At 43.5% G+C, this 22,697-nt stretch overlaps 1 pseudogene across 1 annotated transcript; it reads right to left on the minus strand.

Annotated features, from left to right (window-relative positions):
- Positions 1 to 4,418: 4,418 nt before the first annotated feature.
- On the minus strand, positions 4,419 to 22,143 carry LOC311187517 (splicing factor, proline- and glutamine-rich-like; annotated as a pseudogene). Its single transcript has 3 exons — positions 22,082 to 22,143; positions 5,182 to 6,019; positions 4,419 to 5,019 (listed from the first exon to the last, which is right to left on the minus strand). The product of its transcript is annotated as a splicing factor, proline- and glutamine-rich-like (transcript).
- Positions 22,144 to 22,697: the final 554 nt, after the last annotated feature.

Raw genomic sequence — 22,697 nt, forward strand, 5'->3', positions numbered from 1 at the left:
AGAGTCCAGAAAAGACCAGGTGCAGGTTTTTAGTTGTTCTTAATGGAGTTGAGAGTAATGATATGTGGCAACATATATGCAGTACTGTCAACTAGGGAACCTCCCTGGAACCTTGGTGTACAGGGTTTTTACTGGGAAGTCACATAGGCATTGGACATCAGTCTCCAGTCTTCCAGCTGATTACCATATCGCCCCCAAAATCACATTGTTAGCATAAACTATCTGGCATGGCCAAGGCCTCTGATAATCACTATTTATAATAGCTAAGGTATGGAAGCAAAGGCACTCTAAAGAGGCAGTATATTCTGAGGGCTTAGAGGTTCTTTCTCAGGAGCTGTGGGTGAAGGAACCAAAACTTTCTTTGAGGTGTGCACTAGTTGCATAACCCAGATGTGCTGAGATAATCCTTTACCACATAATGACAGAATTATAGAAGTGCTTGTTCCTCTCCTTTCTGGAGAACAAGATTGGTTTGGCATGTGGCTTGATATTCTAAAACACATGTATGCCTCTTTTCTGCCCAAATGAAATCTCATTTGGACGCTGTGTTTGGCAGGACCTGGAGGTAATGTTGTGAAGGGAAATACACTGGATCAGGAGGCAGAAATGTGGATTCGTGTTGAAGTGCTGTTTCAACTCACTGTGGAACCACAGAGAAGTCCCATCAGCCTAACTGGTTCCAGCTTCATCCCCTATCATTCAGGACTGGTAACTTTTAAAAATATTTATTTATTTATGCATATAAGAGTGTGGTAGAGGTGTGGGAGGGTGAGAGGATTCACCAGAGACAGAGTGGGGAACAGAACAGGCAGACTGAGTGAAACACACTGCTGAGGGGAGCAGCAGGCAAGAAAGGACAGGACTGCTGCGCCACATGGGTAGCTCCCTGGCTGGCCGGAGTTCAAACTTGTGCTGCAGAGGCTGCAGATTGCTTCACAGTGCTGTGCTTCACCCCTTGCACCACCAGGGATGCCCAGGACTGGTAATATTTAACTATGAGCAACAACAACCCATACTGGGAAAATAAAATTAAATGCTAAATGGACTTGAGAATCTAACATAATACACAAATAAGATATTGTGACTAAAATAGTTGTTTGCTATTCCATAAGTTTCAAGAGAATAAAACACATGATTCCTGATTGAAAATACTGTTTGGGGACAGTATTTAAACAATTTTTAAAAAATTAGACTTTAGGTTTATAGCAAAATTGAGCAGTAAGTACAGAGATTTCCCATATACACCCTAACCTTACATATCCACGGCCTCCCCCGCTATAAACAACTCCCACCAGAGTGGTACATATGTTACTTTGATAAACCTACTTTAAGACATAACCATTCAAGGGCCTCCCCTGGTGGTGCAGTGGTTGAGCGCTGGGCTGCAAAGCTGCTCGCAGCCTCTGCAGTGCAGGTTCGATCCCCAGCCACTGGGCGCGGGTCCTGCATGGTGCAACAGACCTCTCCTACCGTGCCTGCTGCTCCCCTCAGTAGTGTATTTCGTCAATCTGTTCTGTTCCCCGCTCTGGCTCTGGTGAATTCTCTCACCCTCCCTAGCTTGTGACTATACTAGTCACAAGTGCTTGTATAAATAAATACTAGTGCTTATATAAATACTAGTGCTTATACTAGTGCTTGTATAAATAAATAAATCTTTTTTTTAAAAAAAAGACATAGCCATTCAAAGTAATTCTTAGTGCTGTACATTCTGTGGGTTTGTACAAATGTATAATGACATGCATTCAGCTATATATCAATAGTATCAAACAGGGTAGTTTTAGCAGTGATAGCTTTTCCTTGTCTTGTTAGGTGTAGTGTCAGCTCCATTCCTGAAAGATTAATTTGAAAATCTCAAAATCATTGAGGAGGGCCTGTTAATGCTCCCCATAATCTTCATTGGTTATCATAAACCCTCTATCTTCAAGGCAGCTGCATTAGTTCAATCTTTTGAGAGTGCCATAGCAGTTATGTCAGCAGCATTCTTGCATCAGACTTCTGCAAAGGGCTCCTGCGTGCTGGGCTGTGCATGTTGTGAACTAGACAACACCAGGGGGCGCTATTCACACAGACTACGGTTTAATCACATTCTTGTAGTTTAGTGAAGCCATTTTTCGGTTCCCCTATATCCAGAGAGGGTGAAAGCAGTTCACTATTAAGCATTTGCTTTAAGAGTAACTGATCACCTTCTTGTAGACCTGCATTTTTTATCAAAAGTTTTTCTGCTTTAGACTGGTAAAAAAGACTGTGGCTCTTGATGGTTAGAACAAAAAATTCAGTGGCCTCACATAAAGGAGGCACTTGAGCGGGGGAACTCTTAGGACTCCAAGGTACTGTCAGGAGTGAGTGCCTCATCCTGCTTCTCACAGGGTTGACCTAGGGTAAAACAAACAAACAAACAAACAAACAAACAAACAGGCTTTCAGTTTTCAGTTATGAGTATGCTTTAGGATTTATGGGAATGTTTCATTTTCGTGATTCTTCTGTCTCCTATTCCACCACTATCTGTGAGCTGATGACACAGAAATGCTGCTACCAAATTAAAGCCTGGCCACAGTCATTGTGTCACTAATTAAGTTGCATTTACTTCACTGATTAGACAAAATGAAATGTGGAAAAATGCTTTTTAATATCTTTTCTTCTTGATTATACCTGTCAGTAAAGATTCTTAATTAAGTCTTTCACAGAAAGCTTTCTATAAGTTTGACTTTTCTTTCATACTGAATACTCTTTTAAATGTCCTTTTCACACCAAAATTAGGGAAGGATGACTGCTAACCACTCTTTTCAATCTTGTCCACAGTCTCCATTTCTTAGATTATTTCCTTTGTCTTCATCTGTGCTTTAACATAGCCTTTGCCATATCGTTAAATTAGCTAAATTAGGGTCATAAAAAACAACAAAAGTGGTGGCTTTTATTTTTTTTCCTTAGGGAAAGCATCACAAAAGAACAATAGTCACATATTATTTGCAAAAAACCCAATAGGTTTAATTTGTGTTAGTTCTTCAAAGTAATAGGACCTTCAGAACACCTTGGTCATGCATGTTAGTAAACAGCATTTTGTTTATTTTGTGTATTTCAATTATTTTTCATCATCGCTAATTTCTGGAAACACAGTTGACCCTCAAATAATGTGGGTTAGAACTGTGAGGTCCACTTATTCACAGTTTTTTTCTTTCCCACCAGTTCAGCATTCTCAAATTCAACCAACCAACTGCAGATGCTTGGCTGAATTCACAGATGTGGAACCCTCAGAGCGTCAACTATAAGGAACTTGACCACCCGCTGATTTTGGAGTTTGTGGTGAGGCCTGAAACCAGTTCCCATTGGATACCAAGGGATGACTATAGTTTAGTTTGTGGGGGGAGAGTCAACAGTTATGCAAAGATTTTCAACTGCAAGAGGGGTTGGCACTCCTAACCATTGTTCAAGGACCAACTATATATTCTGCTCCTCATGCTTTGGCTGCTGCATTTCAATTCACCCCTGTCCAGTTGCTGGATTTCTTCTTAGTCCTATTCTACTTACCTTGCGAATTTCTCAGATCCCAGAGTTTCTAATGCAGGCCTGTGGAGGGCAGAGGAAACCATCTGGGTGCAGACCAATAAGCATACAGTGTCCTTTAGAGGGGATATTCCAAGAGCTGTGCTGAGCTCAGTCATCTGTCTCCACATAACCAGTCTTTATATAAGCAAAGACTGGCAATTGCAGTATCTAAACTTCTATGGTACTGAAGTTAAAAACAGCTTCTAAAATGCAATTTGATCAACTCTGTGTATGTTGCCATTCCTTTTCATGTTTAACAATCTTTAATTCAAATGTGAAAGTCCAATCCAAGCCATTTGTAGGGCTTGGGACTTGTTATTAAAAAAAATAAGAATGGAGGTATGTAACAAAATGATCTTCACACTTTTTCTTCAAGACTTTCAAGAAAATGATAGATCATAGGGCCAATAAAAGATCCATTTAGTCATACCCACTTTCTCCCCCTACAAATAGTCTTATACCTATTTCATAATCTTAATACCCATTCCTGAATGGAGATGTACAGTTCAGCTTTGCTTACATAACCATTTAAAATTACTTAACACCAGCTTGCTTCTTATAATGACAAACAAATCATATCATTGAACTACTGCAATATGCATTTCTTCTTAAAAACAAGGGTACTTATTTGTAGAGAGCAATATTTATTCTACAAATGTATTTCCCAGAAATGCCATAAGCTATTGGAAGACCTAGGACACTCTTATGCTTTCAAAGCAGAATCCCTATAGCCTAACAGGCAAAGTTGAAGATCAATGTTATAACTATTTTTTTCTATTTATTTGAAGCACAGTAAAAAAAAATGGCACACTTTGGAACTCAGTGGCACAAGGTACAGTGCCACAACTTGAGGGACATTATACAGTTTTAAAAAAAAGGAAATAAAAAGGAAAAAAAAATTCCTTTTCAAACACAGACTCCTTTTCAAACTACCAGATGGACTATTTACAAATATCAGGTCAATAAACTACTAACATCCATAAAAAGGCACATTCTTATTAAAATGCAAGAATTTAAAAGTCTGGTATCTAAACAAAAAAAAACGATGAAAACAAACTAGAATGGAAGCCTAGATAGTACATCTAAAATTGGGGCTTTTTGTTTGGGCCTTCATACTCTTTTCTCCCTCTACCATATCCTGCCAGAGTTCCCGCCCTGTTCCTCTGGGGCCATGTGCACCCGTAGACCCCACATCTCCCTGCCCAAAGCACTCAGCACACACGTCACTTCCCATCATGGAGCCACTCATGGCTGATGGTGAAACTCCAGGATTAGCTTCACAACCTATGCCACCACCACCACCTAAAGGTGGAAACTTCTGGTCTCCTGAACCAATAAGGATCCCCTAAGTTCATTGCTCCTCCATCACCCATCCTCATATCTCTTTCTCTAGGATCCATGGAGCCTATCCAGATAACTTCCTCTTCTGATGTCTCATTTGTTCTTCCATCTCATGCTGACGAATCATTTCTTCTTCTTTTTTTTTTAAATAATAAATTTTATTTTTATATTCCCCCATACAATTGCAAATGCCCCATTCTGACCCCAATCCCTCCCCTCCCGCCCCCCACCCCCCAAAAAGTGTCTCTGGTTCATAGTTTTTGTTGATTTTGCGAATCATTTCTTCTTCCTGTCTACAATAGGTCATTCTTTCTCTTGTTTTAATAGCATTTCTTTACGTTTCTGCATTTCTTCCATGTGTCTTAATTCTTCCTGGCTTCTCATCAGATTTTCACGCAAAAGAGTCACCTGGTGCTCATGATAGTCATTTTCCATTTCATTTTCCAATTTGCCTTTTGCATCTTTCATGTTTTTTCCAACTTATTCCTTTTGCTGTTTTTCTACTTCATTCAAGAACTTCCACCACTGTGAATATTCAGACTCAAATGGGCCATGCTGGGCAGAGCGAGGAGGGGGTTTCTCTTTCCTTTTGAGACATTGCATTCTGCTGTGCAGTTTTTCAGGCAGACCGTCTTCATCATCTAATTGTTCAAGTGGTTTCACAATGACTGGCTGGGGAGTTGTTGTCGGTAAGAAAACACCTTCACTACATCTTTCCAATGTTTTTCTTGCTACTGCTTTAGAAGCAAATTCAACAATGCCTTTCCCTGTAGATCTTCCACAATTGTCCACAATTACAACAGCCCTTTCAATAGGACCAAAGTGGCTAAAGACGTCTTCCAACAGTTCATTGGGAACATAGGGTGAAAGATTTCGAATGGAGAGGACAGCTGCAGGTGTGGCAAGGCAAATTTGAAGCTGTCTACCTCTCATAGGTGTATCATCAAGTTCAGCTTTGGCAATTTCAGCCAAAGCTCTAGATTCAAGCTTAATAAACCCAAATTTTTAGGCTTTGTTGACAAAAACTTTCCCTGGCTCTCCATTGGGGCCCCTGGTGGTGTGGCTGGTGGTAGGGTGGGTGGTGCTGACGGCCTCCGTGGGTTTCCCTGCCACCTCATGCCACTGCCAGGAGTGCCTAGGCCCAGATGACTGCTAGGCTTTGGCTGCCTGGCATTGTGCCGCCTTTGGGACAGCTGGATCCTGGGCTCAGCTTTAGGCTGGAGTCCTGGACAGGCCTGGGGAGGTGTGGTGGTGACTCGGCCGCTTGGCGGCAGGGGTACTGAGGGGACAGAGGATCCTGGAGTGGGTGAGTCCTGGCCCCATGGGGCCCCAGATGTCCGGGGAGTGGCAGAGGCGCTGAGCAGGAGGCCAGTGGAGCATCGCCTACACTGGGAGCCGGGCAGTTCCCTGAGGAACGAGGTCCTTGGATGTGGCTGTTGATGTGGAAGTGGAAGTGGTATAACCAGGAAATCCAGATTGGGCTGCCTATTGCTGCTAGAAGTCAACTGAACAGAGACAGGAATTGAATCTATAACACACACTTTATTGTCAGAAAGCCAGTGATTGGAGAGAATGGGTATCTTACCCCCAAAACCCTTTCTAACATCTAATCACACGCTGGCCTTTTCCTAGGGAACTAAACAAAGACATCTAACCATAAGAGAACCTCCCACCACAGCAGCCCATCACATGGTGTCCTGGTCTTTGTCATGTCCCCAGAGTTTGTTGCTCTTCTTCAGTCATCTTGACCCAGGTACACCTTGTTTTCCTGGGCGTGGGAAAACATCCTGTTTTCCTGATTGTTCAATGTCCGACACTTCTTCAGGCACCACTGGGGTAGGACTTTCAGTTCAAAACAATAGATTTAGTTCAAAGAAAACATTATTAACCACATAGCATGTGCCTGCAGCCTATGCCACGTGTCCTTGCAGATTCCTACACTGGGCAGGCGCCCTTCTCTTCCACATGGCGAAGCAGACCTCTCCTATCTCACCCGTTGCTCCTCTCAGCAGTGTATTTCAGTCAGTCTGCCTGTTCTGCTCCTCACTCTGTCTCTGGTGAATCCTCTCAGCCCCCACACTTCTGGCCTGCACCCCAGCTGTTGTATGCATAAATAAATAAATCGTAAAAAAAAAGAAGCAGGGAAGAGACTCAGGGAATGTGGCGGCTACTTGCTTCACACAAAATGGTCCATGACGCAGGCTCCTTTCCTTTTTTTTTAAAGATTTATTTATGCATACAAGAACTGGGGTACAGGCCAGAGGTGCGGGGGTGAGAGGATTCCCCAGAGACAGAGTGGGGAGAACAGGCAGATTGATTGAAATACACCGCTGAGGGGAGCAGTGGGTGAGACAAGCGAGGTCTGCTGAGCCATGTGGGTTAGCTCCCCGGCTGGGGATTGAACTCGTGCCACAGTGGCTGGCGATAGCCTAATAGCACTGAGACTTTAACCCCTGAGCCACCAGGGGAGGACCCTCCTTTCCTTTGTTTCATGACACATTCTAAACCATTTATAAAATCAAGGGGCACATATACACTTTCGTTTTTCCTTTTAAAAGTAGTACTTGTCTTCTGCCTACCTTTACTAACTCTCACACATTCCCAATATCATCATCTAATCATCTTTAAAATATAAACACTTATCTCCCTGAGGAACAAGGAGAGCCAGAGAAAAGCAAAACAGAAGGGAAAGATGCCAGGAAAGGTGCTGACACCCTAAGGGAGAATTGTTTTCTCCTCAGGAGAAATGACCTTTCAGAGAAAGCAAATTAAATTATCTGCCTCATCTTTGTGCTGTGACCTCATTAAAGTGCACACGATGTACCGTACCCCTTGCTTTGTATTCATGAGCTTAAGCCAGAATGAATCTGTTGTCATAGGGAGTTAGCACATTTGTTAATGGTGACTAACCCAAAGCTTGAATTGTTCAAGGAAAGCAGTTTTGGGCACAAACAACAGCAAGGAGAATTACCTAGTGACTATGGAACATTCTTCTCTGCCTGCGAAGGAAGTGCATCCCCATCCTCTATTTCTGGGAGCCTGGGTAAAGGTCCCGCTGTGCTGTCCTCAGTGAGTTTGAGTACAAAGAGAGAAGTGAATCCTTTTAGTTACAACTCAATTAATATGGAGCAGAAACTACACAGTCTCATCAACGCATTCATTTAACTGGTGGGCATTTACTAAGCACTGATTTGGAGTCCAGACCCTTACCATACATTCTTCCATTCAAACAATTTCAGGGAATTTATCATTCCCAGTTTATAATTTATTGCTGAGGATAAATCAGAAAGCATTTATGTTTTCTGGTTAAATTAAATTCATGAAACATTTATGAAAAGTTGTGGTCGCTGCCTTTGAACAGCTCTCTATAGGAGTATAGAGAGGGGATCCTAAATGCAGCCTCGGCAATCAAGGAAGGACGACTGGACACAACAGGTGGGCGGGGGTGAACCTGGTAAGGATGGTGGGCGGTGCCATTCCAGGTGAAGGGAACAGCAGTGTAAAAGCCTGGAACTATATTGTGAGTGCAGAGAGTAGTGGGAGACACAGCAAAGTCACCGAAGAGTTGTAGGGGAGAGTGGAGTTGGTCAGATTTGCATTTTAGAACGCCGTCTTTAGCTTCAACATTGGACTTTGACTTTGGAAAGGCAAACCTGGAAGCAGAGAAACATAGTTGGTGCTCTTCACGCTCCCTGTGAAGGCTGCTAGCAGCTGGCTGAAAGGCAATGGAGTTGAGGATGGAGGGAAATGAACATCTTTGATGTTTATCTAGGAAGAGGAGGTGTCAACTAGACTGGCTGGATGATTAGCTGTCGAGAAGGAGCAAATGTGGGAAAGACAGAAGTCAAATGCAGAAGTTCTGCCCTCCAGGAGCTCACACATTGCTTAAGAAATGCAACCAATAAATGTAAAGCTTGGCCATTTCAGGCAGTTTAGTGCAGTGGAAAGAATCTGGGCTTTGACATCATCCAAACTTGCCTTGAATTCTGGCCATAGCATTGATCAGCCACGTGATGGAGGTTGAGCGCCAGAATACATTATCTCAGTCTCCATATCACCTTAAAGGTGAGTATGAGCATTTATGTGTGTAAAGAGTGTGGACCTTAAGACATGTTCTATAAATATTATCTGTAAAATAATCACAATTATTGCTATAACACTCAGAAAATACCAATCACTATTACCAAAAATGTTAAAAATAAATATGGCTTAATATTTGTTTTGGGGAGGCCAATATATAGTAAAGGATATTTTTTCTCTTAATAGATTCTGAGGAAGGGCCTCCCTGCGGTTGAACGCTGCACTGTGAAGGTGTCCGCAGCCTCTGTATTGCAGGTTCGATCCCGGCCGGCTGGTGAGAACCCCACATGGCACAGCAGACCTCTCCTGTCTTGCCCGCTGCTCCACTCAGCAGTGTAATTCGTCAGTCTGCCTGTTCTGTTCCCTTCTCGGTCTCTGGTGAATCCTCTCACCCTCCCACACATCTGGTCTGTACCCCGGTTCTTGTATAAATAAATAAAGAAATCTTTAAAAAAATAAAAGATTCTGAGGAAGAGAACATTATTTCTATTATGCAATTAAGAAGCTAAATGGATACATGTTTCGTGTTTCTGATTATCCCTGGCTGATGTGCTCCTAACCTCCCTAGATCAACATTTTATCCCTTTGATGGTCAGGAAGCCCTTCACATATCTGACTGTAATCCCTCTTGCTTTATTTTAGCCTGTTTGCTTTTGCCCAGTTTACTTATATTTCTTCTTGATGTTCCATGTATAGTTATTCTCTTGTAAATATTTATTAATATTATCTAACATGTTATCAAACTGGGATGTTAACTATATTGCTCTGATATCCTACTTCTTTTTTTTTTTTTTTCTGATGTCCTACTTCTGCCTAAAGAATATGTTGACTTGGGCCTCCCTGGTGGCCTAGGGATTAAGGGTCAGCACTATCACTGCCACAGCCTGAGTTTGATCTCTGGCCAGGAAGCTGACCCACATGGTGCAGCAGACCTCTCCTGTCTTGTCCGCTGCTCCCCCCAGCAGTGTATTTCAGTAGATCTGCCTGTTCTGCTCCCCACTCTGTCTCTGGTGAATCCTCTCACACACACCCCTCCCCCGCTGCCCTATACTTCTGGCCTACACCCCAGCTCTTCTACGCAAAAATAAATAAATATAAATACCTTTTAAAAAAAGAATATGATGACTTATATTCTGGGATTGGCATTGTATATAAGTATCTTTGTATATAAATACATACAATTGGCATAAATATCTTTAAAAATAAAAAATAAAAATAAATAAAAAATAAAAATCTTAAAGGAAACAAAAAAATCATAGTCTAGGATTGGCATTGTATATATACCTCACTCATAGATATTGGTATCTCTGTATACCTCACTCAGCACTTTTGTATTTAGAGAAAATATATGTACTTAATTTTTTTCTTTTCTTTTATATATTTTTTACATAATTTTTGTTTTTTGCACAATGTATGCATTTTCATCTTGGTTATATTCTCCATACAATTTCCACCCCCCTTATTTTGACCCTAATCCCTTCTCCCCTTCCCCTTCCCCCACCCCATAGTGTGTCTCTGGTTTATAGTCAGGTGTTGATTTTGATTTTTACTTTATTATAATTAGCCTTTTTCCTGGTCCCTTATTTAGGTTGGTCTCACTCATAGCAGGAATTTAGAGAACTTAATTTTTTTCTTTTTAAATTTTAATTGAAGTACTATTGTTTTACGTCCTTGTTAGTGTTTTTGTTACAGCGCAACCCCGATATAAAATGGGTTGCCTGACTGTGGGTCCTCACCCGCATGCTTAAAAGGACTTCCACTGCAGGCACACACAAAAAGTTAACAAAAGGTTTATTTACAAGAGAAGGGGAAATGAGGAAATGTACAACTCAGGGAGAAAAGAGGGAAATAAATTCTTAAATGTGTCCTACCTGTTCTGCTGACCTGGAATCCCAAATGACCCACTGAGACCAAACCTGCCTGCCAAGAGCACAAGCCAAGTGCCCCAGACCCCACTAACATGGCTGTTTTTTATTTACAAATAGAGAAAATGGCTGCTTAACTCTGCCTTTAGGTCCTCACAACTTCCCTTTGGGGATCACAGGATTTGTAGTTCCCAGTGTCTTGATGGAGTGGGGGTGGCATCCACAAAGCCTGTATGGAGTTTGCTCAGGACATCCTTTCCCCCTAACATTTTGACAGTACAGGACTTGTCCCCTTAGATGCGGTCACTGTGGCTCTCCCACCACCAAAGCACCCATAGGCCTCCATCATAGTCCGCTGTGCTGACCCTCTTATCCCTCCCTCCCCATACCTCAGATTTATGGCCAGCTTTCAATGGTTGGTTTCAATGTTTATCTTTGTCTGATCCTTTGTTTGGTTTTTCAATATTCCACCATCCAGTATTTATCTTTCTCTTTCTGGCTTATTTCTCTGAGTGTAATCCCTTCCAGCTCCATCCATGTTGCACAAATGGCATGAGTTTATCTTTTTTGATCAGTGATTAGTATTCCATTTTACATATTTAATTTTTTTTTCAAAATGTTCCCTTCTCTGATGGAAATGTTCTGGAATTAGATGTGGCAGTGATTGCACAACATCATGAATATATTAAAACCACTGACTGTACACTTTAAATTGGTGAATTTTGCATTACATAAATTATGTCTCAGTAAAATAAAAAACAAACAAACAAACACTTTGGATTAAAAAAAAAGTTCCTTTTTCTTTCTGATCTCTTTGGTGGCCTAACTTGAATGTGTGTTTCAGATCAACGTGTTTGTGTTTCCATGTACAATAAAACATTGCTCAAGCCAGCATTGAGCAGTTCCAGGAGGCCATTCTAGTTCCCATATCTTTGGTATGCAGAAATGTTTATGAATGGGAATCTGAGGCAAAAGAAAGTGCCTGGTTGATCCCAAGCTATCAGCTGCCAGGCCACCCCCTTTCTTCAAGGGGAACCCCAGCTGCCCCTTGCTCTCCTATTTTTCCTTCTGATCAATTTTGCTCCCAGAAAGGATTTGGTCCGCTGTTGGAAGGTATTTTAGAGCAGGTACTACCTTCTCTGAGAGATTTTCATTTAAATCTTTATCTCTATTTAGGAACTGGAAAGTGTTGTTCCCTGTAGAGGGAACTGGGCACCACACAGCTGGTGGGGGAGCTCGTGGAGGTCTGGGTCCTCCCCAGCTCTTCTTTGCTGCCACATCGCTGCCAGGTGTTCTCAACAAAAAGTCAACCCTGTATTTGTATAACGACACCGTTCTTCCCTTCATGTATCAAGGATGTTGACCCTGAGACTGGAGAGCTCAGTGTGCAAACCCCACAAGGGTGAGGTTGTGTGGTTACACAGACCTAGTCTGCAACTGGGCCCGCACACAGATTGCTGGCGCACCTTGGGTGGGTTATTCAGAGCTTCAATGTTCTTTTCTGCAGCCTGGTCACAGTGATCCTTACTTTTTGGCATCAAACAGAAGCAAATGTGGAGTTTCCAACCCAGCACAGCACCCAGACCGAGAGGTCCTGTAGTTTTCCTTTCCCTCTGCTTCTAAGTCAAAACCTCTGAGCATGGCTCATGTTTTCACTGTTCCCGCCTGCAGTCCTAGTCCCAGAGGCATACAAAAAAGAAAAAGAAAGTGATCTCATGATGGCTACCATCTGTAATGAGTCAATATAACACAAGAAGTCTTTTATTTAATTGAAGTATATTATATAACTTTAAGAAATCTTCAACACAGGCCTCCCTGATGGCCTAAGGGTGACATCTCAGCGCTACAGCCATGATGGCCTGAGTTCAACCCCTGGCCAGGGAGCTAATTCACATGGCACAGCAGACCTTTCCTGTCTCACCTGCTGCTCCCCTCAGCAGTGTATCTCAGTAGATCTGCCTATTCTGCTCCCCACTCTGTCTCTGGTGAATCCTCTTACCCCTCCATCTCTGGTCTGTACCCCAGTTCTTATATGCAAAAAAGAAAGAAAGAAATTTTGAACATGGTGAGAGTAGTGGGTTGAATTGTGTCCCCCCAAAAGATATGTCCAAATCCTAACTTCTAGTACCTGCGAATATGACCTTATATGGACACAGGGTCTTTGCAGAGGTAATTTGTTTAAGATGAGATCACCCTGGATTTCGGGTGGTGTGATACAGTGATTTACAAGAATCACATATATATGTGTATATCATTCAGATAACCAAAAATATATTTCTCATACATATTTGGTCTTCATCCACAGCTCTTCTCTCACACTTCCCCCCAAAGCCCTTGGACTTTCCTAAGTGTTGAGAGTGATAAAGATGTCTTTTGCTATGTGATTAAAGGTAATTTTGGGAAAACAACTGAAGATGGGGTCTGGTTGCCAGGGGAACCCAACAACATAGTTAGAGTGTTGAACTTTCAGCCCCATATCCCTGACCTCTGGAGAGGGGCTGGAAATTGAATCAATTGCCAGTGACCAATGAGTTAGCTTCCATCAAAACCCAAGAGGTGGGGGCTTGGAAGTCTTCTGGATTGGTGAACACATGTAGATTTTGGGACAAAGGTGCACATGGAGGAAGCATGGAAGCTCTGCGCCTTTCCCCATGCCTGAGTCCTTTCATTTGGCTGTTCATATCCTTTAGCATCCTTTGTAATAAATCAGGAATATAGTGAGTAAATGGGCTTCCTGAATTCAGGAAATTATTTGAACCCAAGGAGGGGATCCTGGGAAGCTTTGATTTATAGCCAGTTGGTCAGAAGCCCAGGTAATAATTTGGGCTTGTGACAAGCACCTGAAGTCCAAGGGGCAGGTGTACCCAGTTCATCAGAAAACCAGGTAATTGCGTGGGGCTTGGGCTGGTGTCTGGAGTGGAGGGAACTCTTGGGAGACCAAGCCCTGAACCTGTGGACCTAAAGGTATCTCTGGGTAAACAGTGTCAGAATTGAGTTGACTTTTTTTAAAGATTTATTTATTTATGGCTACAAGAACTGGGGTACAGGCCAGAGGTGTCAGGGGTGAGAGGGTTCACCAGAGACAGGGTGGGGAACAAAACAGGCAGATTGACTGAAATACACTGCTGAGGGGATCAGTGGGCAAGTCAGGAGAGATCTGCTGCACCATGTGGGTTGCTCCCTGGCTGGGGATCGAACTCATGCTGCAGAGGCTGCACATAGCTTCATAGTGCTGTGCTTAACCCCGTGCACCACCAAGGAGACCCTGAGTCGAATTCTTGAACAACTTGCTGTGTCCAAGAATTAATTGTCAGTGTGGGAGGCCATTGTGCCAGCACAATGCAGGTGGGTCCTAAACCCAGTGATTGATGGCCTGATAAGAGAAAGCAAGGCTGGTTTGAGACCCAGAGACACAGGGGAGGACGGCTTGTGAAAACAGAGGCAGAAATTGGAGTTATGTTGTTATGAACCAAGGAACATCTGGGGCCCCCCTGAAGCTGAAAGAATCAGGGAAGCATTCTTCTCTAGAAGCTTTACTGGGAGCATGGCCCTGATGATACCCCTGATTATAGATTTTAGGCCTATAAAGCCCAGAGTGAATAGACTCTTGTTTTAAGCCACCACGTTTGTGGTAATTTGTTATGGCAGCCATAGGAAACTAATACGCCAACTAAGGGAAGAACAGTTTTTATTTGTTAAAATTAATTACCTATTTATTGAGACCTACTATATGCATAACCCAGGGTAAGAACAAAGAAGGATTACAAACAAGCAGACGCCATGGCTCAGCTATTGTAAGTTCATGCTGGTCTTAGTCAGCTTGGGCTACCATAACAAAATACATACACTAGGTGGCTTAAACAATGGGAATTTATTTCTTATAGTTCTAGAGGAGAAGCCCAAGTTCAAGGTGCCGACCAATTCAGTGGTTAGGTGAGGGCTGTCTCCCTCGCTTATAAGCAGCCACCTTCTCTCTGTAGCCTTCCATGGTGGAAAGAGAGAGAGGAAGCAAGTTTTCTTCCTCTTTTTATAAGGGCATGGATCAAATCATGGGGCATTAACTCATGATCTCATCCAAACCTCCCAAGGGAACTGTACAATAATTTTTCCTTCATTCTTCTGAGAAGCACAAGTATTCATGCTTTGACATGCCCAGAGAAGCTAGTGTGCTTGTTTGCTACTGCAATCCCCCCTGGGTGTGTCTAGAACATCAGGAGTGGCAGGACAACTCCCAGCAGCTATCTGGCCTCTCTTCCTGGCTCTGAGCAGAGCTGGCCTCTGCATAATCTGCTCTCATCCCATGCCCAGATTGTACGTGATGTAGTTACGGACTGTGACGTGCTGTGCATGCGCTTGTGTGTGTGTGTGTGTGTTGGGGGGTGGTGGGTCCTGCACTCGGAGGCAGAATAAAAACACGGTTGTATCAGTGCTCTCCCAGGAAGGCTGTGCCTGAAGCACAATGGCAGGTGTGGTAAGTACATCTCTGCAGGAACACAAATTGCCAGTTACCACAGTGCTCAGCGGTAGCTAAGAACTTTCTTCTTTGACCAACAGATTTCTTTCTTTCTTTTTTTTTAAGATTTATTTATTTTTATACAAGAGCTAGGGTACAGGCCAGAAGTGCCTGAGGGTGAGAGGATTCACCAGAGACAGAGGGGGAAATACACTGCTGAGGGGAGCAGTGGGCGCGACAGGAGAGGTCTGCAGCACCATGTGGGATTCATGCCGGTTGGCCGGGATCGAACCCTCACTGTGGAGGCTGCGGACAACTTCACAGCACTGCACTCAACCCGCTGCGCCACCTGGGAGGCCCCAATTTCATTTTTCTTTTTCTTTTTTTAAGATTTATCTATTCATGCATACGAGAGCTGGGGTACAGGCAAGATTTGTGGGAAGGTGAGAGACAGAGTGGGGAACAGAACAGGCAGACTGACTGAAATACACTGCTGAGGGGAGCAGCGGGCGAGACAGGAGAGGTCTGCAGTGCCATGTGGGCATCTTCGCGGCCAGCCGGGATGGAACCGGCGCTGCAGAGGCTGCGGACAGCTTCACAGCGCTGCGCTCAACTGCCTGCGACACCAGGGGCCAAAAGATTTCTTGAAATTGCTTTCAATGTATACGATTGACAATAATTTCCTTTTTACGTATTGTGTCTATCAATTGAAATGAAAGGAGAAAGCCATTATCAGCTTTCATATAGATAGGTGAATGATTTATGATTCCCCTCTCCACCAGAACTCACAGATACAAATGGAAAAGAAATATTGGCATATTTTTTATTACATTTATTTATTTTCTTACATCCTTGTTCATTTTTGGGCAGTATTGATTTCTCCCCTCAGGTGTAGTCCCGGTAGTTCCCTGACCACCACAGCACCCGTGATCCATCACCACAGTCCCTCGTGCTCTTCCCTCCCCTGTTTTGACCTGTCTCCCTCCTCCTCCCCTGCTGGATGCCTCAGATCTATGATCAGCTTGCAAGTTTTGTCTTAGAAAAGTTGTAATGTTAAAGCATACATACTTTAAGGGGTGGACAAATAGCAAAGCCCTGCTAGCTCCCATGGATAGCTGTGCCTCTCTGCCCGCAGGGCTCTGGCTACATGTGTGCCACAAGGAACCCAAGGTGGCCAGCTCTTCATAGCTGCTGTCCCATGGACAGTTGCTTACCTCACCCGTCACCACTGAAATAAAATCACTTGAAAGATGCAGCATCTAAATGTGCTAAAATGCACAGTGGGCCCGGCCAAATAGCAGTGATTTATGTCTATGAGGGACCACAATCAAAATCAACAGCAGGGGAGCTGGGTAGCTGTCATTATCACAGCAATTCTGTCTCCACACCGAGGGCAATACTACTACTGAGGCAGGAGGAACTTTTGTGCCCTCCCATTTGCTGGAAGCCACTTTGGCATCTCAACTCTGAGATTTCCTTTCAAGGAAGAGGAAATGGAACATGTATACTTTTTGACAGTAAATTCAACCTCCTCTCCTCAGTAGCATGCGAGGGCTTACTTTCCAGAACGATCCCACCTGACATTTAGGTAACACTAAATTCAGTCTCAGAGTTGCTTATCAACAGGGCATCTGTTCAGACACCCGGAAGGAGAGTAGAGCACCTAGCTTGTTTCCCCACACAGGCTAGTGCTCAGCCGGAATGTGCTCCCAACCCAATGCCTCGTAATGTGGCAAGTTCGGGCTTGGTAGTAATAAGCAGGAAGTATACCTGTGAAGGCGTTTTGGCATCTAATTTAACCAAAATCTGGTTTGAGTTTCCAATGAGAAATGCTTGGGCAAGACTGGGGAGGCGGAACTTAGGTTTCTCTTTGAATTTCTACTTGGGTGAAATCAAGGGAAACTGAATTCCTCTAGAGTTTTAACCTTGTCCATGAAATCACTGGCCATCCAGTGTGGGCACGCGCACACCCGCATGCTCACACATGGACGCTTATACTGGGCATGCTGGGAATGTTTTGGGTACTTTGTCTTATAGTTGCTGATGCAAGATTACTTACAGACTTGAGAATTTTCATCTGTACAAGTGATGGATTTGTTTGCATTGGCCAAATTTTGGGGAAGAGCCATAAAAATGATTAGAAGAATAAGGCGAGGTTAAGACTATAGAGTGTAGCTCAGGGAAACCACTGCTAGGGAGAGTCATGACTGTGCCTCTACCTCGGGGCTGTGAATCCCCAACGAGGAGTTCCCGGAGCAGTGAGAGCGCAGGACAGAGGAGGCAGCGGGAAGAAGGCGGTTGAGGTGTGTCTTATTCTTATTACATAAATAGAACTAGGTTAGGAAGAAAGAAAGGAGGGAAGGGAGGAAGAAATTGGAGCTAGTAGGATTGTGGGGTTGCAACCATAACCCCCAGGGGGGAAAACAGGGAAAGAGAGGCAGGGCTTTCTTCTGGTCATGTGAGCAGTTATTGGCAATTTGTTCTGGCAAAACTTCTGGTATTGTGGCTCCAGGTGACTGTGTAACAAGCAATCTAGGAACCAAAACAATCATTATTTTTTCTGTGTCTGAAGAAATTCTTTCTGTCATTGATTTAAAGGGCAAAGGCTATTTATGCTGTCACTGAAAATTATAAAATCTTTTTGAAATATTCATCAAAGTTCTGAATTCGATGTGTGAGAGAGAGGAAAGCTGGGCTAATTTAAATCCTGATCAGACCCATCTTAATGAGATACAAAATTACAGCAGCAAAGACTCCTGGGGAAGCGACCAGCAAGGTAGCTTTGAGCTCACAGGATGGCCATTGATTTCCACCTCCCTGTGGCTGAATGGGAACCAGGCAGTGGTCACAGGGAATGCAAAGCAATGTTCCTCTTTTACTATGACTGTTGAGATCTCAGGCTTTTCAGAAATGGCATGTGGGTCAGTGCTTTCTGAAGCCTGGACCCGCGTGCCTTCCTCCTGGCAATTTAGGAGAAATAATCTCCAGACTCAGTAGAAGTCCTCGACCCTTGATCTTGCTTAGAAGTCAGAGGCTAATGAATATTCACACTCCCATTTCATCCTTCACACTGATCTGCTAACTTGATCCTTACCAAATTAGGCCCAAAATAAAGCCATTAGAACCTTGACCTACCATTTTTAGATAAGCAGTAGCCTCTAGATGAAGGGCTATGTAAATATTTGTGAAATTAGGGCCTCTCCTGGTGGCGCAGGCGGTTGAGCGCAGTGCTATGAAGCTGTCCGCAGCCTCTGCAGCGCAGGTTCGATCCCGACTGGTCAGCGAGGGTCCCACATGGTGGGGCAGACCTCTCCTGTCTCGCCCGCTGCTCCCCTCAGCAGTGTATTTCTTCAGTCTGCCTGTTCTGCTCCCCGCTCTGTCTCTGGTGAGTCCTCTCTCCTTCCCACACACCTGGCCTGTACCCCGATTCTTGTATAAATAAACAAACAAACAAACAAATAAATAAATCTTTAAAAAAACTTGTGAAATTATCATCAGGACACAGAATTAGTAGATATCTCCAGGTGACCTCCTCCTCTCAATGTGTGTGTGTTGGGGGTAGGGGGTAGGGTGTGTGTGTGTGTGTGTGTGTGTGTGTGTGTGTGCGCTGAAATCATTTTCTGTGATGGACCAAAGGAGGAAAGAGAAACCAGTTGCATCAGTCTGTGTCATGCCGTGGTAGAGCCCGGGCTGGGAATTTGATTCAACCCTGGCGAAGCCCAGCTGGTCTGACCTTGGGAAAGGCGTCCCCTCATTGAGTCTCAAAGTCTCTGAAAAACCAGAGAATTCATCTTTATGAAGGACATAACCATCCTGTTATTCTATAATCATAAATATGGTGCTAAGATGCTCTCCTATACTTAGGCTGCCACCTGCTTTCTGTTTTATTTCCCATTTTGGTGATGAATCTGAAGCCAACATTATGGGAGTCCCAGAGCGTTGGGGTGATGGGATCTTATCTTCAATTCAAGAACTTGGTTCTGGCTTCCTACTGCATTAATTGCCTGTTAGAGGGCATTTTGGCATCATATTGGCTTACTCAAAATGCTATTCTGAATGATACCATTGACTGGGCAATTATTTTGCAGAATCTCCTGAATGATGATTACACTCCTGGAGAGCAAAGTTAATATAGCAAAGCACGTGAAACACAGGCAGCATTGTTTACTTAATTTCTGCCTGTGACCAAAAAAATTTGAAGCAGTTTACACTCCAAGAACAGTGATAACAATATTAAAAAAATGCATCAGGAAAATTTGGACAGAGACATCGCCGAGAAACATCCCACAACTAATGGGTGGTGAAAACAGTCCTCTCTATTTTCTCTCTCCTTTCTTTCTCCTTCTTGACTTGTATTAAGTATTCTCTATTATGTTCTCTTTTTTATCCTTTTTTTTTCTTTCCCATCTATCTGGTTTAAGGCAACTTGAGTCAGATTCCTGAAACTTAAAGCCAGAAGCATACTAGCAGAGACATCATTTAATTTTCATGGCAACTCATTGGGTACAAGCTATTATTACTCCTTTTTACAGATGAAGAATCTGGGTCACGGAGAGGTTGAAAATTTTCTTAATTTCAGGGTCTCCCCGGTGGCGCAGCGGTTGAGCCCTGGGTTGCGAAGCTGCCCGCAGCCTCTACAGCGCCGGTTCAATCCCTGGCTGCTCCCCAGCCACCGGAGGAGGGTCCCACATGGCGCGCAGACCTCTCCTGCCGCCCGCTGCTCCCCTCAGCAGTGTACTTCGGTCCTTCTGCCTGCTCTGCTCCCCGCTCTGGCTCTGGTGAATTCTCTCACTCTCCTGTGCTTCTGACTGTACCCAGTGCTTATATAAACAAATAAAAATAAATCTTTAAATTTTTTTTGCTTAATTTCAGAGACCTGGTAAATATGTGGAGCCAGGATTTTGATCAAGATAATCTGAATATAATGGTTAAACCATTAATTACTGTACTGTTTGCTGGCAAATGTGAAGTCAGATTTTAAACTGGGTCAGTTGGATTTAAACTGCAAGAATCTTGACTACTAGACCATGCTTCCTGTAAGAAAAATGATGATGGGGCTAACAACAGTAACTAATCATCGTTATGGCGGGCATGGCACATGTAGTGTGCCAACATTAGTTTAAAGTTTTCTAACAAACTATCTCATTTAATCTTCACAAAAATTCCTATGGGGTAGGTACTACTATTATCCCCATTTTAGAAATTCCATTTCTTTTCCTATCGATAAACTGAGGAACAGGATTTATTTTTAAGAATTTTTAATTAAGATACACTTCAATATAAAATATACCCTCTGAAAGTGTACAATTAAGTGATTTTGAGTATAACCACTATGTCACACAACCATCACCACTCTCTAATTCTAGAATGCTTCATTATCCCAAAAAGAAACCCTATATCCATTAGCAGTCACTCTCCGTTCCCTACTCCCAGCCCCTGGCAACACTAATCTACTTTCTGTCTCTATGGATTTGCCTATTCTGGACATTGCATATAAATGGAACCTACAATATGTGGCCTTTTGTGTCTGGCTTCTTTCACTTGAAATGGAGAAAAACAGCTACCAGTTATTGGTTGCCATGACTACCATGTCCTAAGCACTGTTATCAGGAGCTTTGTGTGCATTATTTCTAATCTTTCCAATAACCTTGTGGCTGAGTGAAATTGTTGTCTTCATTTTAATGAAGAGACTGAGTCATAGTGGTAGTCAGTAACATACATAAAGTGCAACAGCTCGTAAATGGCAGCGTTAAAATGCAAGCCCAGGTCTGGCTGTACCTGCTCCCATATCCCTTGCATTCCATCCCTCTGCCTCAAGATCACATGAACGTGGGCTAGTAATGCAATGGTCTTGAAGCCAGGGCGAAGGAGTCAAATTTGTCTGGGGGTGGTGAGAAGTGCAGCCCCAAGCTCTCCTAAACTTGGTGCCCGGAAGTGGGGTGGACCTCCCCTATCCCCTCCCCTCCCCCTTCTTCCAGGCAGCCTATAGTATAGACCTCAGCAAATTTGCCCACTGCTGAGTTCCTGCTTGACCTCTTCTCCTAGGAGCTCCCTCTTTGGCTACTCAGTTTAGATGTGGAGGTCAAAGAGCTTGTATCTGTCATTCTCCATCTGGCTTTGGGTTACACGCAGAATCAGAATGAGGCAAGTCAAGACTTCCTACGGAGGGAAGAAAAAAATCAACACGATTCTTCAAGCATTCTCCAAAGTCTGCAGCTTTGGCACAGTTTCATCTGGGGTTCATTGAATGGGCACCCCTTCTTCTGGATGGGCACCTGAGCCTACAGCTCCTATAAACTTCCACAAGAGGAGGCTTTGGAGTTGAGGTACAGTGAGTCATTTGTGCAGTCATTGCGCTGCCACTTTCTACCAAAGTTCTTCAAAGTGGCGTGGTGGGATCTGAGGAGATGCGCTTCCAAATGAGAGGATCCTGCCTGATTACCAAGGCTGAGGTTTGCACCATGTAGTGGTGATAATTATTCTTTGATGGCATTGGCAGATTTCATATAAAAGAAAATCACATCTCAATGAGCAGAATCCTAGAATGTTAGTGCTAGAAGTGACCCTCAAGACTAAGTTTTCAGCCCCTGGTAAATAAATTAACCAAGTCTGAGGAAGTAGTGTGGTAGGGTATGTATGGTGTCTGTGGATGCCAATGGCACAGCCCACGGGGGCTGTGATGTTCTGGCTGCTTTACTTGGCAAAGCCTTGGCCCCAGTCATCCCTGAATTTCAGTGACACAAAAGCATATCCTGTGGTGCTCATTGTATCATAGATTCATTTGGCCCTTGGTGCTAACACATCACTGCCCAGAAAGATGATGATGATGATGATGATGATGATGATGATGACGGCAATCATCATCATAAAACCTGGAGATCATTGGAAATGATTTGTGCTCTAGTGATTTGCAAGGATGCCTTGGGATACCACACCTTTTTTCCCAGCTGACACCCCTTCTCAAAGCCACCCATCTGCTGTTCCCACTTCTCTCTCTAAAGGACCACTGGGGTCACTTGGCACAGGGAGAGGAGACAGCACAGTCTACAGAGTAGAACCAAAATACCCAACGCCACAATTGGCTCTCCCCATGGACCAGCCCCTGAGCTCCTTTAGTGCAAAGTATACTGTACAAAAGTGGGTGTTTTCATACTAATACTTGTGGACAATGAAGATCTTTTAAGTGATGTTTTCCATGCTCTATATAAGGAGGCAAGGAAATGGATACTTTTCTTAGAAATAGTTCTTCAAAAAATTTTGTTTCAATGCTTTGGAAAATGCAGTTCCAACAGCTTTTTTTTTCACATTTCTGAACTGACTTGCTGTTACTGTAGGTAGAGCTTTTAAGAGTCACTGTTAAGTTCACAAAGGAAGTGAGAAACTGGAAGGAAAGAGGATGTCTGGAGTGAAACCTT

This window comes from Talpa europaea, assembly GCF_964194135.1.
Source record: "Talpa europaea genome assembly, chromosome: X".
Lineage (NCBI taxonomy): Eukaryota > Metazoa > Chordata > Mammalia > Eulipotyphla > Talpidae > Talpa > Talpa europaea.